We start from the raw sequence: 19,060 nt of genomic DNA, 5'->3' as shown, positions 1-19,060 counted from the left end.
TAGTTGAGCCACTGAACACCCTTAGGGTCTAAACCAGTTAGACTTAAGCTGACTGTTACTTACAATCTAAAACATTAATAAGAAAGGAAAGCAGAGGCAGGTTGGGTCAAGGGAGTAAAAGTACAGGGTAGGATGTAGATGAGAGTAACAGATATGACAGATGAATGGAGGGGCTTATGATTTAGGAAGAAACCAAGAAAAATGGGAAGAAGGGCTGTGCAGAATCTGGGAAGATGCAAGATTTTAAAAAAAATGACTCTCTATGCTGTTGGCCTGGGGGTTGGGAATAATCAGAATGGTTGTAGCATTGTGTGAGGGTAGGCCACGGAGGTTTGTATCAAGTCCACTGTGTGGAAGAAGAAACGCAAGACTCACCCAAGAAACCAAAGCTGGCGGGGCTCAGTTCTGGTGAGTTTGACCCCAGTGCCCGAATTCGCTCCACTACTTCCACACTGCTGTTTGATGCTAAAGGAATAGAAGTGTCCAGTGTGGAGACAAATACCCCTCATCAATCCTTTCCATGCTTCAATCCAGGATGGGAGGCAAGACTGAGTCAGTAGGATTGTTTCCCCCTTTAGAAAGGATGGCCTACCACCTGGGTGCATACGGTATGTGTTTGAGATACAAAGCACAGGTGGCAAAGGCAAGCTGGAGAGACAAGATGGACAGCCTACAAAACCAACATCAGTGCACATGAGAGGAATAACCACACGGTGCACAGAGAAGAATCCTGGCCAGAGGAAAAACACTTAATTGTCAAGCATTCACTATCAGATTCCATGCATCTGTATTTTTTTTTTTTTTTGCTGTTTATTTTTATTTTTTAGTAATCTCTATACCCAACATGGAGCTCAAACTGTTAGGGTTGTCAATGCTCTACCTACTGAGCCAGCCAGGTGCCCCTGCATTTTTTCTGTTTTCAGAAACTTTTCTTTATCCCATTTTAATTTATTTTTTGAAAGTTAATCCTTGGAACACCTGGGTGGCTCAGTGGCTGAGCATCTGCTTTTGGCTCAGGTTGTGATCCTGGGGTCCTGGGATCAAGTCCTGCATCGGGCTCCCAGTAGGGAGCCTGCTTCTTCCTCTGCCTATGTCTCTGCATATCTCTCTCTCTCATAAATAAATAAAAATTTTTAAAAAGAAAAAAAGTCAATGCCTGGTACAAATGCAAAAGGTACAAAAAGTATACAGTAAAAAAATATGTCTTTCTCCCTCTTCTGTCCCCAGTTACCTTCCCTGGAGGCAACCAATGTTGAGAGTCTACCCTTTGCCCTCTTCTTTCCTTTCTCCCCCTCTCCCCATGATGGGCTGAGGTGCATCAAGCTGAGCTCTCTTCATTCAGTAATCCTAATCCGAATGGAGCAATCTTGAAATGTATGCACTAAGATGAGATATACCAACAAAACACTTCACTGTCTATAATGACTTCTTGCTAAAAAGCCCCCATTCCTGGTGTAGGGGAAAGCACTGGATTGTTGCTGATTAAGGACAGCTCAGTGTCTTTAGGTTTGAAATAGCCCACCTTGGGAAAGCACTCAATCCTTCCTCAGGGTTTGTCCTTCATCCCAGGTAGAAGTGAAGCTGCAGGTTGGGCACAGGGAACGTCTGTCTGCCGACACCCAGGACTTGGCAGCTTCCTTCAGTGAGAAGATTCTTCTCTCCAGGCTGTGGGCCTACATTGATCCCATCTACTGACAGCCACAGCCCTTGCCACGGCCCTCAGGGGTAAAGACTCTTGTACCTTCTTAGCCCAAAGCCAGCCTCTGCCAGCCCATTCATCCTGTTCGCCTTCGCCCTTCTCTCCTAAGGAAAAGACACCAGGCCCCTGTGAACTGGAAGCACCATCACAAGGCCTCTTGTTGCCTGACCAGAGCACTCCCACTTCCGTGTAGTTGGCTTGGTTCCAAATGGAAAGCAGGGTAGACACCCTTCAGCTCAGGACTCCCTCACCGCTCACCCCTGGCAACCCTGTGCTTATACCCTCTGAATCTTCCAACTTCCTGCCTGCTGCTTCAACTTTATCTTTCTTTCCCTCTCGTGGGGAAATGACTCTGACATCATATCCTGTGTTCTTCCTGGCATGATCTACGATCTGTTCAGGGCCAGTCCTCCAAGCTCTGCCTCCCTGGTATATACAATTACATTTTTTTTTTCCTTTCAACACAGTCTGGCTTTTGCTAGTCAAAAGCACTTGATTTCAAACTATTGTCTTGCCGTGGATTTTTTAAAATCCTATTTTTGAAACACAAAGCGAAATGGTGACTTAACCCACTCTTGACTGTTTTTATTTCTCTCTGTGACTCAATGCATGCCATTGACTCAGTTGGGTGGGGGCACCATGGGGACAAGGGCTGACTGGGAAGGCAACATAAATTGGTTGCGTACCTCACAAATGCTATTTCCATAACGTCAGCATAAGGTTTCCGGTGCCGATAGAAGTGGTAACTTCCCTCCACAGCCAAACTACTTGACTTTTCCAACGTCAGTGTGGCAGTTGCTACTAAGCTTGCATGTTGTGAAATGGGTGCACCCACTTCCTGGTCCTTTAAGTGAATGTGACCAAAACTGAACTAGTGATTCTACCACAGTCCACCCAATTATGCAGGTGCAAACCTTAGTCATCTGGCTTCCTCTCTTCTCCAGACCCCACAGTTAATCCACCTGGTATTGGGAGCCACTAAAGGGAAGGGGAGATTTCCTAATTTTCACAGAAGCACTGTACAGGCCAGCATGTCCTCTCTGCTGAAACCCTAGGCCAAGCCACCAATCCTGCAAATATCTCCTCCCTGCCATCGGCTCCCCACTTCTATGTTTAACCTCCTGCAACCCATTCTCCATGAAGCAGCAGACTTATTTTTTTTAAATATAAAGTAGATTATATCACTTCCCAGCTTCCCTGCTTTCAACCCTCAAATAGCTTCCCATCAGCCTTTGGCCTGGCTCTGGCTCTGCCTCCTTCTTCAGTCTCATCTCCTCATCCCCTTCTAAGCTGTCACTCTCACTCTGCTCCAGCCATACTGCCCATCTTCCTGCCCTCAACTACACCAGGTTCAGTTCCTTTTTTTTTTTAAGACCGTATTTATTTAATTGAGAGAGACAAAGAGAGCACGAGTGGGAGGCAGGAGGGGCAAAGGGAGATGGAGAAGCAGACTCCCCGTTTGGGCAAGGAGCCCAATCAAAACCATTAGTTGGGAGCTTAGGCATGTGACACATGGGTCCAATCAACCAACCATCACAACAGAATCCAGGAATAGAGATATGGTGTAGGGCTCAATCCCAGGACCCTGAGAGCATGACCTTAACTGACTGAGCCACCCAGATGCCCCACACCAGATTCATTTCTACTACAGATGCTTTGCACTTACTCTTTCTTTGCTAGCAGAGCTCCTCCCTAGGTGACCACACTGCTGCCCCCTTCTCAGCCCTCAGGTCTCCACTCGGATGTCACCAAGTAACCACACCACACCTCAGGTTCCCTCTGCCCTATTTACCCTATTTTATCTTTTCATGACACTTAGTTCCTGAAATTGTGTTTGTTTATTTCCGTGTTTATTACCTATCTCCCTCTCCTCACTTGGAATGCAACACCACAGGCAAGGACTTGGTTTGCCTTCTTCAGCACCGTCATTTTTTGCAGTCAACAGTGCCTGGCACATAGTAAATATTTATGGACTGAAACCAGCTAATTTCAATCAGAGGGGAAAAGAAAAGAGACTATATATTTTTTTAACTCCACAAGCCCTAGTGGATACCTTTTTTATTAGCTTACCATTTATAAGAAATCATCCGATTCTACTGATATCTTTGTAAGGGAATCATAAGATTAATGTGGCTTTCTAGTAAGAAAAGTGATTGCAAGACAGAACTGGCATCTATATTTATGTCACAGAAAAGCAGTTCTTTTTTCAAATAATCAAGTCAGATCAAAGTATAAATTGTTGGCCTTGTTTGCCAGGTAAGAAATTTGAGTGATTACATGTGTGCTGGTGTGTGCCTAACCTGCTGCGGGCTGCCTGCTATTTTAGGGTCTCTGATTGCTGGAAGTTGTTTACTTGATTTCTTTCATTTTAAGTATGGCTGAAGAGGCAGGGCTGATCAGAGGCAAGATATACAAAAAGAGGCAACATGAATGATTTCTCAGGCACACTATGAAACGATTACCAACAATCTTTAGGTATCTCTTATACTTTCAAAACTGAAAAACTAGGCTCTCCTTGATAGAGGCTACGCATTTTGAAAAACTGATACACTGGAAAGTCTTGAACAGCTGCAGAGAACCTGAAGCAGGGACTTTAAAGTTCTGCTCTAGGTGATATGTGTTAGAACAAAGATAGAAGAAAGGCCTCCTCATGGTCAGGATAGATGAGGTCAAAATCCTTCTCCTACCCTAGTGTCAAAGTCTGAAATTTCTACCTTTAGAGCCTCTCTTTTTATCCTGGAGTTCTCTTTTAAAATACATATATTCCTGGAAATAGGGTAGACTGATCCTTGAAGATACCGGAACTAATTAGAGCCATGTTCCTTCACTGGGAGAGATTGCCAATAAGAGAGCCTGAGAGAGAAAGGCAGAGATGCATTGGAGGAGACTAGAAGCACCAACTCTGGCTCTTCTGAACATAGAATGGACCTTGTACAGTACAGTAGTTGTTAAACTACTTTGGATGATAATATCATGGGGCAAATGATTTGAGAGTGAGTTTTGTGAAGTGAGTTAATCTGGGAAAATGGATTTTTTAAGACTTTAAGTGTTGCTATGCAATATGAATTTTGATGGATTTTTTTTTTCCAGTTAGGGTCTCAACAGGAAACAGATGGCACACTTAAATTAGGATAATTTGAGGAGAGTTTCTTTTCAAAGAGACAATTTACAAAGGGCTGCTGGGGTATAATGGAAACCCACGGGATAGTCTAAGAGTAGGAGTTAGAAGCTGCAGAGTGGTTGGTGCCCTTTGGCCCTAAAGGGGTGATTTTCAAGGCTTGGAAAGAGAGAGCTGTTTGGAGCAGACCACAGGAAGAGAAACAATGACCTTGATGCAGCCAAATAGGAGGCAAACCCATTGGGAAAAAGCCAACAGATAAACGCCTTGACCTCCCTCTTGTCCCTTCCTCCGGTCTTCCGTCAGGGCTCCCCCACCTTGGCAAAACTCAACTGGTTGCTAAAGGGAAAGGGAACACATTTATATAGGGCCAGCCTCCCTGGACAGAGAGGAAGATAGGCAATGGTAGAGAGTGGGTCTCAGGAGCAAATAGGAAATATCTAGCTTAATGATGCTTCCATTCTCTTGATAAGAGGTTCTGAGGAAGAGCCATCCAACACCCTTCCCCTTTCCCACTGCAAGCTTTCAGAGTGAAGCTGCCATGGGCTGGAGGAGAAGAAAAGATGCGTCCCTAAAATCGGATTTTGTGTTTTAATATCTCAGACTTATCTAACTTCTGCGTGGAGACTGTGTTTATAACAGAAATTGACAGTCCATGACATCAGAGCAGTGGAAAAATTTAAGGGCCTCCCAGAATTTTCATCCCAGAGCAGAGAAAAATGGCTTTGCTCCCTCCCTCGACCACCACCTGACTTTATATATATATATATATATATATATATATATATATATATATATGTTAAGTCACAGTGGGGACAAGAATAAAGAAGGTTGCATTTTGGTTTAGGTCAGAAATTTGTGCTTATTCAACATACCACTCACATAATCTTTACCAACTTTTTCACTTTATAGGTAATGAAACTGCATTCTAGCTAGAGAGCTTGATTCGCATACCCAGCCAAACGCAAACTACAAGTGACTTAAGACATCTATAGGATATGCAGCTAGAGGCTTATAGGCAGTTAGTCTGGGGCAGATTTCAAACAAGGTTAGAGACATTGATTAGCTCTCTTTGCTGTCTTTTGGCTGCAGACATTACCCTTAGGTGGTGCAGTACATGGTGAGTAGGGAAGTCCAGCTGGCTAAGCCAGGCTTCCTTGTTACAATGATTTGTAACCTCTGCTCTGAGGTTTAGACCTTAGCTTTGTGATTCAGAGACAAATCATCTGTTCCCCTAAGAATAATCAGGTTCCGATGAATTGATGCATTTGCCAACCTCACAACAGACTTAAATCAAAATGTCCACTGAATTACCCTGAGAAATGTTATTGTCGAAAAGACAAGACTGGTGTCAGCTGGTCAACATTCTGTGGCTGAATTGTTTGGAGAAAGAAAGTAAACAAATCAGACAATCACTTCCATTCCCAAGAAAATAACTCGAATTGTAAATACCACTGATTGTGGGTCAAAGACGTACATTCACACATAAATGACAACGTGTAATATTAATAAACTGCTTTGCTGTGATAGACCCTGCATTTTTACAAATTCCTGGGTTTTTTTTTTTTTTACGTGTATATACTACAACGTGGTAAAACCCTGGCATCATAAAACACCAATTAGCTAGAACTTAATTAGAACCCTTAATTTAAAAGAATTTCTTTTGGGGACACCTGGCTGGCTCAGTCAGTAGCACATCTGATTCTTGATCTGGGGTTGTGAGTTCGAGCCCTACGTTGAAGTAGGGTATGACTTAATAAATAAAAGTTTTTTTTTTTTTTTTAAAGAATTTCTTGGGGCACCTGGGTGGCTCAGTGGTTGAGCATCTGCCTGTGGCTCAGGGCATGATCCCAGGTCCCAGGATCGAATCCCACATCAGGTTCCCCGCAGGGAGCCTGCTTCTTCCTCTGCCTGTGTCTCTGCCTCTCTCTGTGTCTCATGAATAAATAAATAAAATCTATTTAAAAAAAAAAAAGGAATTCTTTTGACATATTCGAGTGAACTATTTCTTCTCAGCTCCAAACCTATCTTCACTGCTCTGCTTTGTGATGCTGCAGCCAAACCTGTAGACATTTCTCCTTTGTAGCTGGCATGAGGGTCTGTCGGTAAAGAGCACTGGAGAACCACGGCAGGAGGCAAGTGCTTTTCTTCCTTGTTCTGATGTGGTTTTCCTTCTCCTTCCAGCTGTGCTCAGCACCCCCGCAGGTCTCACAGGCACCCCAGTAGGTGATTTCTTGTTTCCCCACCTGACTTCCAGCACTTCGCTACACCCTCCCCAGTGGGGTCTGCATCTCAGGCTTGTGGGGAGAAATGGCTTTTCCAAATGTGTCCCTTCCTTGAGTATGCAGCCCTAGCCCTCGAACAGGCATCCTCCAGCGGTGGGGGGTAAAACATGGTTCTGGGGGGTGGGTGTGAAATAATTTCAGGTATTGTGCTGGTGTGTGTGGCCCTTCAAAGGACCACAGAACATAAACAGATATATAGTGAATCTGCAGTATTAAAATTTAATGGGAGGGAGGCACCAAGGGGAAATAAAAAAGATCTAGAAAAATCTCCTTAGGGGAGCAATAATGAAAAAAAAGCGAGTATGGCTCCCCATACTCGCTATTCATGTATTCTTTAGAATCTTCTTTACTTCATAGTAGTTAATCCCATTTTCAGTTAATATAATTAATATTAAACTTTCCCTGTTCAAATTATTGTATGGTTCTGTCATCTAACTGGACTTTGATACAGTGCACTTGACTTCTATGAAAAAAAAAGGCAAATCAGAGGCTGAATTAAAAAAAAAAGATTCAAGACATTTTCTAGAACCTGCAGAGATGAATCTCCAGCTTCTCACATCTTGTACAGTAGGAATATATGTTCAGGGTGATGATCTTGCGACTGTAATAGATGCTGAGTGACCAAAGATGGACTGTTAGTCTAAACTTAGTGAAGCAAAAAGATTGGTAAAAACTACGGTTGAAGCAACACAGATTTTTCTGGATCGCATTTAACTATAGTATAACACGTACTACTGTTGCTGGGTGCATTTCTCACTTCTATTTTATTAGGCGCCAAAGTCTGTAACAATGATGATGGTGGTAAGAGTAATAATAGCCACCACTCACGGGGTACTTGCCATGTGCCAGCACTGCTCTGAGCTCTGCTACTCTGATGAAAGGGCTGTGAATAGAAAGGAAGAAGCCCAGCGTACAAGCGAGGAGGCCAGTGTCAGGAAGCTAGGACAGAAGTCCAGGCATGAGGTGACAGTGGCTAGGACAAGGGAGGGGGATACTGCTGACTCGCTGGTGCCCAGAGCAGAAAGGGCTCTCTAGCCACTATGGCCACCAGCCTACACCAGAACAGTCGTTCAGTTAACCACCAGAGAAGGAGGACTTGAGATGGACATAGAATCTTTCCTTTCTTTGGTAAGCTCCTACCAGGTGGCCCAAAGTTAGGGGTACTCTTTAATAATGACCACACATCCTTTAGTACCTTGTGACCCCTTAAAAAGCTATAAAATGATAACACTGATAGAAGAACATGTAGAATATATTTGAGACTTTGGGATGGGAAGAACTTGGTCAATCAGGCCCAAAAAGCACAAACCATAACCCAAAAGGTTGGCAGATTTGACCAAACCAAAATTAGGGACTTCTGTTCAGCAAAAGCTATTGTAGACAAACTTAGGCAGAGGATAAATGGAAAATATTTAGAAGATATTTCAAATCAACAAAGAATTAAAACCTAGCATATATATGATTTCACTCATATGTGGAATTAAGACACAAAATAAATGAGTAAAGGGAAAAAGAGAGAGAAACCAAAAAACAGACTCAACGCTAGAGATCGTTAACAGAGGGGAGGTGGGGGGGAAGGGTGAGACAGGTGATGGGGATTCAGGAGGGCACGTGTGATGAGCACGGGGTGTTGGATGGAAGTTTGAATCACTATTGTACACCTGAAACTAATATTACACTTGTCAGCTCACCAACTTGAATTTAAATAAAAACGTTTTTAAGAGCCTAGCATATATAAGGGGTGCCAACAAATCCAAGTACCCAGTAGAAACTGTTGAAAAAAAAACTCTCAATGACACTTGGGGAAAACCGGTGAGGAGACTCTATTCAGGACGGCCGCAGCAGGTTCTACAGTAGGCGGAACGGGGCTCAACTGGGAATGCAGCAGGCCAGGTGGAAGTCGGTAGCCAAGGGGCAGGAGGAGTGGGGGTCAACGGATGAAACTACTAAGAGGAAACATCAGGGTAAGGGAAGGGAACGGCTGGCTAATCCCCACCTCACAGGATTCTTGCTGAGGGCAGGCCAGGGGGACCCGACATCACCTGAGGGCAGTGGAGGATGAGGGATCTGCTCCGATGTCCAGGATGATCACATGTCAGCGATGGGAGAGTTCTTGCTAAAACTGGATTTTGCAAGGAAGTGCACATATGGGCCCAGGAGATGGTTTCAGGAGACTGAGTAGTTTGGTCAAGCAAAGTATTTTGTCAAAACATCGACAGAGCATGTGAGTAGCCAGTTCTCGGGAGTGGAAAGGCAAACGACCAGGAAAGGTGGAAGAGAAGTCAATGTTATGCATAAACAGAGAACTGCATATTAAGACTCACTGCCCTCACACCCAATAGATTTGTAGAAATTAGAGAGTTGGGCAATGACTTGGTGGTCTTGGCAAAGATGTGGGGAAATAAGGCCCTTCATGTGCTGCTGGCATGACTGTCATTAGATGTATTGTGTGTGCACATGCGTTCGCATACATGTGCACATGCTGTGGGTGACTCAGAAACCCCCCTTCACCCAGGTTCATAAGGAGACGTGTGTGAAGGTCTCTAGCACAGGCTTGTCTGAGGCACAAGGGTGTCGGAGGCAGTCTGGGTATCTATCACTGGAGGAATGGATATGTTAAAAGCATTAGATACATAATACGGAAACTCATGCAGCAGCTCAAAATGTGCATAAAGGAACATGGAAAGGACTTAAAAACAGCATTGTGAAAAAAAAAAAAACAATAAATGGGCACCTGGGTGGCTCAGTCGGTTCAGTGTCCAACTCTTGAATTTGGGTCAGGGCATGATCCTAGCTAGGGTAGTGAGATTGAGTCCCACGTCAGGCTCTGGGCTGGGTGTGGAGCCTGCTTAAGATTCTCTGCCTCTCTCTCTGCGCCCCATCTTAAAGCAATAAGCAGAACAAGAACGGTTGAACAATACAGACTGAAAACACATACATTCATAAGACAACATTATGAAATATAACTCGGGGATACATGCATTTCCAAGCACATATTAAATATGTTAGAGTGGCTGCTGATGCTGGAGACGAAGTGGGGAAATGAAAATATGAAATAGAACAAAGAAAATAACGTAAAACAAGAAAAGGCCTCATGTGGATGATTGTGTACCGTGAGCTGCTGAGGGTGATTAACTCAAGTCTTTGCACTTAAAGCCCAAAAGAAAAAACAGGAGACTCTAAATCCTGTATTTCTTGAAGTTTTTCATTCCCCAAATGAGATGTGATCTTTGCTTCTCTAGGCAATCCAGGTAAACGGCTGTGTGAGTAGCTCATCCATCTAGCGCGTCTTTCCAGGTCTCGGGACATTTGAGCAAAGCGTGCATCCATGAAAAGCCAGGGGCTGAGAGTAGCGTAGAGGATACACCTGTAAACTGAATTCTATAAACCAAAGTCTAAATGCAGACTTATTTATGAAACTAGAAGTGCAGTGCAAAACCCATAATGAACATATTGCAGTATCAGACCCGTCCGTGACCTTAGCTTAGTTCTTTTCATCCAGCAAAAAAGAATTGAGATATTATTTACCTCTGAAAAAGAGAAGAGAGGAAAGAAACAGGAAGCTCGAAGGCATCTGTAGGCGCTAGAAGATGCACATACACATATGGGTAGCTCTAAAAAATTTTTTAAGTAAATTGATCTCAAGATTCTGCTTGCTTCAAAATGCTTTCAATCAAACAGGAAACACAAAGGAGCCTGGTTCGATTCCAGGGCTTTTCTTTCTTAAACCTGCCAAGTCCATCTTCTTGAAGGGAACGAGAGCAAACGAGCCGGAGCATTTGTGTTTCGGAGAAGGGACCGCATACACCACCTGCAGAATGAATCTGCCCCTTTTTCAGTTCATTCTTTCTCATTTTCAACTGCCTTCCTAGACAGTTGGTTGCTGTAAATTCACATGTCTTTTGGTTTCTTGGGGAGTGGTTTTTGTTTCTTTTTTGGGGGGCAGGGTTGGGTTGGCTTTAAAGCTGTAGCCACCTAACTTAAATGACACTCTCTAGTTAAGGAGGATCAGCTTTCCAATCCAATGGGAGCCTGCAAGGTGGGGAAGTGAGGGAAGGAGGGTGAATTCCTGGTTCTGTGGTGCCCACTCTATCACTTGATCCTGCCTCAGAGTTATCGTTTGTACTTAAAAGCTCCTTTTTTTTTTTTTTTTTTTGCCATTAGAGGGGATAATTCTATAAGATGTATTCCATCAGGATACTTAGTTATGTGAAACTTTTTTTTTTTTTCCTACCATTTCATTTGGCTGTCACTACCCAGTGGACCCACCTGCGAGCTTAACTAGAAGTATATCAAGATAGCCTTCGGCAGGACGCCAAATTTAATTAAAGGAAACCTTAAAATGTATGTGTACACGTGAAAGAATATGACTAGTATGTGTAGATATACTACTAAAGTAAGGCCACAAAGTCTTAGAACTTTACAGAAGAAAAGAACCTTAGCAATTAAGGACCTCAGGGTCTTTTTTCCCCTCCCCCACAACATGCTCAGTAACAATGTTTTGACATAAGGAATCCCACCTGAGCAGGAGACCATCGATGCCATAGCCTGGAAAGCTCCCCTTTCTCATTCTTCCTTCTTACCAACCGTATTCCCTTTTAGAGATCATTTGGTGCCAATGAATGATAAAAATGATAGGGTGATTTATAGACTATCCCTGTTTTGTTGACCTGACTATTGCTTCGTCTTGACCTGGAGGACATAAGGCAGCTATCTACAGGGCCACGGGATGCAAAACAGCAAGTCCCATCTGCAGAGCAGCTGTGAGTACCTGTTCATTGTTTCCTGCCTTTTCCAACCTTATAATTAGGTTCCACACTTCTCCTGCTCTTGATCAAAGTATTTAGCATCCAACTAAAAGATTTCTATTGGCTATTAGTATTAAAGTATTTGCTATATTATCAGGAGCCTAATGGGGTGCCTCGGCTGGCTGAGTCAGTGGAGCAGCGGACTATTGCTCTTAGGGTTGTAAGCTCAAGCCCCACGTTGGGTGTAGAGAGCACTTAAAAAATAGCCTAAAATATTGTTAATTAACAAATTTTATGATACGGTGTCTGACTTGGAACTTTTAAAAGCCAGTATTTGGCTTTGGGACTTTTCAAATCTTATCACACATATTCATGTAGAAATGTTGCAAAATACAGCTGACCAAAAAGAGGCGATTTCTCATAATCTCATCGCTTACAGAAAATAGTATTTTCCTATTATATGGTCCTAAGATTCGTTTTTGTCTTAAACAGAATATTTTACTTCAAAATTTTCAAAGGTGAGCTTCCGAGAAACCAGCTTCCTTTGTGCGGACGGCAGCTTCTGCTCTAGAGGGCAGGAAGTGGCTCATATCCTGGCTAACAGGGGATCATTGTTTCTCTATCAGAACTGGCACGGCGCCTTCTTTAGCCAGAAAGACAATTATGCGACAGACTCCAAGAGCTGGGCCTGCCTGAGGAGAACGTGGCTTAGAGGCAAAGTGTGCTCACACATGGAGTGTGTTAGGCACTTTCCACACCTTCATTCTAATTATCACAACCCAGAAAAACTTGAGTTTGGATCCCAGCTCTTCCTTCTGAGCCAGGCAACAGTGGAGAAGTCATGAAGCCCTTTGCCACAGTCTCTTCATCTCTTAAACAGCGACGACCATACCAGCCTCCCCAGCTTCTGGAAAGAGCAGCGAGCTTACACCAGAGTTCTTACTGCTTGGCCTGCTGTAAGGTTTCTACAACTGTCGGTAGCATTATTGTTGGGGCTGTGGATTGCCATGGGGATTATATGAAATACTCTGTTTAGAAACTCCTGCCACACTTTGGAATCATTATTATGCCACTTAGTATTACAGGGAGGGTTTGTTTTTAACCACACACATTTTCCTTTGGCACCACTCCCTGCTTTTTGACTCCCATTTAGTGCTGTTTGGTAGAACTTTCTGTGATCATAGAAATGGTCCATAGTCTGTGCCATCCAATATGACAGCCATTAGCCAAATGTAGCTACTGAGCTCCGGAGATGTGGCCAGTGCAACCACTTCACATCTAAGTCAAGTTGAGGGGGTTGAATTTTTAGTTTTAATTTTGCTTAATTTTAATTAAATAGTCACAGCTAGTCCCATGATTTCTGTCTGTTCCTACTCTTGCCTGATCACTTCAGTAGCCTGAAGCAAATCCATCTGTAGGGACCCTAGTGAATGTCTCCTCATTCCCATTAAGTTTTGAATGACGTCATTTTCTAAGTACTATGTTCTCGATAAATGATAAATTACAGTCCCACCATTAATAAAGTAAAAACAAACTGGATACATTTCCCAATGCCAAGCTTCTCCACCAAGTCTGGCTTTCCATAAGCACTTTGGGGTTTTTGTTTTTGTTTTAAAGATTTATTTATTTATTTTAGAGCGAGCACGTGGGCGGCGGGGCGAGGGAGAGAAGCAGACTCCCTGCCAAGCTCAGAGCCCGAGGCAGGCCAGTCCCATCACCCCCGAGACCACAACCCATGCCCAAACCAAGAGTCCAACACCCAACTGATTGAGCCACTCAGGCACCCTTCCATGAGCATTTTGTAAACTTGCATGAGAAGAACTTCATAATCTTAAAAAAAAAATACTTGGCAGTTTAGTTTAAAAGGCTGATTTATCAAACCCCATATTGAGCATAGATCTTGCTTTAAAATAAATTAAATGAAGGAATGAATTTCTGCTTTACAGATCTGGAATGAAAAGGGGGTAGGTATTTCTGCTGTCAACTGACCACCCTCCCAGTACACAGCAGGGTAATTCTTGATCTGCTCGGATTCTGTGTCCTGGGGTCAATTCGCCACTGCCCTGCTTTCTGAGGCTCAGACTGACACCCTTCACCCATCACCAGTGTTGAGTCAGACCTTGAGTAGGCTCCCTGAGGGCAGCCACTGAGTAATTCAGAGCCACTGGCTCACCCAGAGGTGAGCTCACAACTCCTTTTCCAGCTTCCAGGGTCCCTGCTTCTCTTCTCTGTTATGAGGCCAAGCTTAGCTTCAGGTTCTAGATAAATCACCTGACCTTTAATCAAACAGAAGCTATAAAAACCAAAACTGATCTTCATTAGGTAAGCCTGGGTCTTCCCGTCTTCCCTCTCCTGGGGAAAGGCTGCCACCTGCTGTAATGCATCAGCATTTGGGCTTTTCCAAGGCCACTGAACAACCGCTTCCTCTATACAAGGGAATCTATACACAACCCTACCTGCCTTCCTATCCCGGTGTCAGGAGTGCAAAGAGGAGGGCAAACCAATAGACATTCCAAAACTGGAGGGCAACAAAGCAAACTCATCCATATGAATGGTGCCCAGAAGGAATTGGCACCTCTCTCTGATTATTAGAGCATTTGTTCTTCACCACTCAACAGCACTATTTTTGCAAGTCAGCTCATAGTGCCCTACATAAAATCTCTGTTGTTAAAAGGCTTATTATTTCCTCGATCCTTCCAGTTCTATGTACCTTTATCCATTCTTCACAGTCCTGGCAATCTTTGGTAGGAGAAAGGATGAGAAAAGAATAAAAACTGATGGTTTACAGGGCTACATCCTTGAGCCCTGCACTTTCTTCAAAAATCTTAAAGCTCAGCGAAATACTCTGTAGTGCTGAGAACTAACTGCTGCTATATGCTCCACGGTTGAATCTTAGAAGCATGATGATGAGTGAAGCCAGACCCCAAACAATACACCATTTACATACTTAAAGTTCATAATGTAATTCTCTGCATTTAAGTTCAAAAGCAGGCAACATGAAATGAAGTATGGTTACTTTATTTGGTGGTTAACTATGGCAGCGGGGTAGTGGTAGGGTTTAGGACACACTACCCCAAAAGATGGCATCTTGGCATATTGAATATCTTAAGCTGAAAGAGTTTGAGAAAAGACTGAGCAGGAAGGTAATTCTGACTCCTCCTCTTCACTTCGTCACTCCCCCTTCTCCTCTGAAACAGGTCATAAAAGTCATGCGAGAGGTAGACTCATACTTCTCTTGGAGGATAAAGAGACACCAAGAAATATCCTAACAGACGGGCCTTGCCAAGTTCCCCCAGTTTGCTGTAATTACCTCGAACACTTTAATCGATCCTCCGTAACAGTCCACTATCCATCCAACCTAGCATAAAAATACACAGCTCTGGTTTTTTGGGTGGTCCTCGTTTCCTGATGAAGGTTCTTCTGTAAAACTTATATTAAATAAATGTGTTTGCTTTTCTCCTGTTAATCTGTCTTTGGAAGTTTAATTTTCAGACCCAGCCAGAGACCCTAAGAGGGTTGAGGAAAACTTTTTCTTCACCTATAGCTGTAATCTGGAAAAGACAAAAAGGGGCTTCTGGAGTATTGGTAAGGCTCTCTTTCTTGACATGAGATATAATTATGTGTTTTCATTTTGTGAAAATTAGTTGATGTGATACATCTCAATAGAAAAAATCAATAATATTGATTAATAAACATTAATAACATAAATAAAAAAATCTTTACTTGTTAGAGAAACCAAGTATTATGAGTAAAATCCTATGATACTGAGTTGTTTTTTTTTTTTTTTAGGAAAGCTTCAGAAAAATAATTAGGTATGGGTAGATGAAACAAAATGTAAAATTTAATAATGTTAAACTGTAGGATGGATGCATGAAAGTCCTTTATTGCATCCTCCCTACTTTTGTGTATTTGAATGCTTTTATACTAAAAAGTTTTTTAAAATCATGAATGAAATTTTAATCTTCACGAAGAGAACAACACAAAACCCAAAAGCCATAAATGAAAAAAAAAAAAAACCCTGAAGCTTCCATATCCATTCCAGCACCTTCTTTCCATCATAAAAGCTATAAAATAAAATGCTGGCTTTGCTCACCCCCCTGGCACTGAGCCCATCTATGTGACCTAATGCTAATAACGGAGGTGTAAGCAGAAATCATGTTATAGCCACATACATAAATAATACAAATCAAAATAACAGGTATCATCTATTTTTCACCTATTGGGTTGATAAAAATCAAAGGGTTTGTTAGTATCAAATGTTGACAGTTTGAGGACACGGTTGTTCCTTTCCACTATTGGTGGAAATCTAAGTTTATCTAAAATACTTTGGAAGGGTAATTGGGAAATAGCTATCAAAATTCTCCTGGAAGCAAAAGCAATATTTAAGAGTGGGTGTGTACTTGCCATGGTGCCCCCTGGGTGATGTATGGAAGTATTGAATCACTCTATTGTACACCTGAAATGGATATAACACTGTATGTTAGCTAACTGGAATTAAAATAAAAATGTAAGAAAAAAACATTTTTAAAAAGATTGGGCATGGAAAGGAGGCAACAGGTATAAGAGTCTATGTAGAGTCAAAGTTGATTAATTATATGACTGATTAAATATGAAGAAAAGGCGGAACACCTGTGGGGCTCAGCGGTTGAGCGTCTACCTTCCGCCCAGGGTGTCATCCTGGAGTCTCAGGATCGGGTCCCACGTCGGGCTTTCTGCATGGAGCCTGCTTCTCTCTCTCTGTGTCTTTCATGAATAAATAAATAAAATATTTTTTTTAAATAAATAAATATGAAGAAAAGGCTCTAAAATTACTAAGGACATTAACAGAAATAGGGAGTTGGGGGAGGCACTTGTTTGGGCAGAGAAATAACCCAGTTTGGGATATGTTATTTTTTCTGAGATTTTTACAACAAAGGTAATTTTTGTAGCCCCTGTGGATCTAGAGTCCAGATGTTAAGAAAGAAGCTCATGTAGAACATTAATAATTTCATTACATAATAACCCAGGAACTCACCAGAAGGCAAACTGAGAAAATGCCATTTAGCCTCAATTGTAAGTAGCACCCACTTAAAGAAAATGTACTTCAAGTAATGGCCAGACTTTCTTTTTCTCCTACCCAACTGGCAAAGATTTTTTTAAAAATAACTTGGTTTGGCAAACACGTAAAGAGATGCATACTTGTCGTATAGGCTGGTGTCTGTATAAGTGATTACAGCTTCTGGAAGACAATTTTTCGGTACGTAGCACTAAAAAGTGTCAGGCCTTTTGAGCCACCAACTCCAATTCTACCTGAAGAATGTATATAAATATTCTTTATTTACTTGTTCTCCATCAAAGTCATATACGTACGTGGTATTAAAAAAATAAATTATTTTAAAAGACATATAAGGACACTGTGCATCCCCTTTTCCATCTCCTACCTATACTGCTCTTGAGAGGCCACCACTTTTAACATCTAGCTATTTTATCTATTATTTACCTCTTTGTGTTTAGTTCATTCAGCTATTTCTTCCCCTTTTCCTTTTCTTTTTCTGAGTATAATTGACATACAATGTTAGTTAGTTAGCTTCAGGTGTATAGCATAGTGATCCAACAAGTTTACACATTATGCTGCACTCACCACAAGTGTAGCTACCATCTGTCACCAAACTATTACAATATCATTGACTATATTCCCTATATTGAGCCTTTTATTTCTGTGGCTTGTTCATTCCAGAGATTATAACTGGAAGCTTGTGTCTCCCACTTCCCTCCCCCATTTTGCCCATCCCCCCCACCCCTCTCCTCAAGTAACTGCCAGTTTGTTCTCTGTATTTATAGGTCTGATTCTGCTTTTGTTTATTCCTTTGTTCTTTTTAGATTCCATTTATGAATGAAATCACATGGTATTTGTCTTTCTCAGTATGACCTAGTTCACTTAGCATAAGACCCTGTAGGGCCATCCCAGGTTGTCCCAAATGGCACAATCTCATCCTTTTAAAGGCTACATAATGTTCCATTGTGTGAGGGTGTGTGTGTGTGTGTGTGTGTGTGTGTACACATATATATATATAATCTCACATTTTCCTCATCCGTTTATTCAATGGACACTTAGGTTGCTTCCATATCTTGGCTACCGTAAATACGTCTACAGTAAACATAGGGGTGCATATATCTTTCCAAATTAGTGTTTTTATTTCCTTTGGATAAATACCAAAGGAATGGTATTATTGGATTGTATGGTATTTCTATGTTTAATTTTTTTCAGGAAACTCCATACTCTTTTCCACAAGACTGTACCAATTTACATTCCCACCAATAGTGCCCGGGGGTTCTTTTTTCTCCACATGCTCACCAACACCTGTTGTTTCTTGTGTTTTTAATTTTAGCCATTCTGACAGGTGTAAGGTAATATCCCTCTTGTGGTTTTTGCATTTCCTTGCGTTTCCCTAACAACTAGTGCTGTTGAGCATCTTTTCACGTGTCTGTTGGCCATCTGTATGTCTTCTTTGGAAAAATGTCTGTTCAGGTCATCTGTCTCCTCTTTATTGGATTGTTTGTTTTTTCGGTGTTGCGATATAGAAGTTTTTTATGTATTTTAGACATTAACCCCATATAAGATATATCCCTCACAAATATCTTCTCCCATTCAGAAGGTGGCCTTTTTGTTTTATAGATGGTTTCCTTTGCTGTGCAAAAGCATTTTATTTTGATGTGGTCTCACTAGTTTGCTTTTGCTTCCCTCGCCTTAGGAGACATATCTAGAAAAATGTCAGTACGGCCAGTGTCAGAGAAATTATTGCCTGTGTTCTCTCCTAGAATTTTTATGATTTCAGGTCTCTCATTTAGGTCTTTGTCGTTCAGCTATTTTTTGATCTATCATCCAAAAACATAGTCTATTGACATCCTGTTATGGTAGTTGAGGATTTCGCTCTTTCACTCAACTACCACCTCCATTTCCCCTTTCCCCACCTCTTCCCATTTTAGTTCTACTATAATCTTTAAATGTCACATAGCAAGACTTTCTGGTGAAAACATCACAAAGCAAAAATGTTTTGATTAATTTGGTAGTCAATATTTACATAATTATGAATATAAAGATTTTCAAATGTCAAATGATTAGCAATATATTTTTTCAAACCTACAAATGCAAAACCATGAAACGATTTATCAGTTCTATTTTTTTCTCAAAAAAAATCCCTGTCCTTTTTTTTTTTTCATTTTGAAGTAT

At 41.8% G+C, this 19,060-nt stretch overlaps 1 long non-coding RNA gene across 1 annotated transcript; it reads right to left on the bottom strand.

Moving 5' to 3' along the window:
* Nucleotides 1–14,852: 14,852 nt before the first annotated feature.
* On the bottom strand, nucleotides 14,853–17,185 carry LOC112675643 (uncharacterized). Its single transcript, XR_004819224.2, has 3 exons — nucleotides 17,029–17,185; nucleotides 16,480–16,593; nucleotides 14,853–15,401 (listed from the first exon to the last, which is right to left on the bottom strand). It is a non-coding gene; the product is annotated as an uncharacterized LOC112675643 (long non-coding RNA).
* Nucleotides 17,186–19,060: the final 1,875 nt, after the last annotated feature.

This window comes from Canis lupus, chromosome 10, assembly GCF_003254725.2.
Source record: "Canis lupus dingo isolate Sandy chromosome 10, ASM325472v2, whole genome shotgun sequence".
NCBI classification, from domain to species: Eukaryota; Metazoa; Chordata; class Mammalia; order Carnivora; family Canidae; genus Canis; species Canis lupus.
Note: the sequence above shows the minus strand (reverse complement) of the source record. Positions and strands in the feature narration are given on the sequence as shown.